The sequence below is a fragment of the Thamnophis sirtalis genome, unplaced genomic scaffold (assembly GCF_051295495.1).
Source record: "Thamnophis sirtalis isolate CommonGarterSnake01/CBP01778 unplaced genomic scaffold, rThaSir2_p1.2 scaffold_4, whole genome shotgun sequence".
NCBI classification, from domain to species: Eukaryota; Metazoa; Chordata; class Lepidosauria; order Squamata; family Natricidae; genus Thamnophis; species Thamnophis sirtalis.
The window spans coordinates 9,686,247-9,686,573 of NW_028261384.1; positions in this window are offsets into that span (position 1 = coordinate 9,686,247).

A 327-nucleotide genomic window follows, 5' to 3' on the forward strand; every position below is an offset into this window, starting at 1 on the left:
GATCTTTGTTATGTAGAATAGACTGGCCCAGGCCTTAATGGCCCATTGACAAAGGTGGTGGGAGGCTGAGTTTCTGCCACCCTTTTAGGGAAAACATTCTGCCCTTTTAATATTTCCTAAGATATTTCATTTTCCTAGGAGAGGGATGGGTGCTAACTTCCTACTGGAGAATGTTGAAAATAAAACATGGTGTTGGCTTAATGATTGAATCCTGATTGTAAATATTTTTTAGTGACAACTTTACTTTCCAGAAGACTTCTGAGTCTCTGCACACTTCACCTACCTCTTGTCTTGATGTAATTGCAGGGTGGTGATTACTGCTTCCAC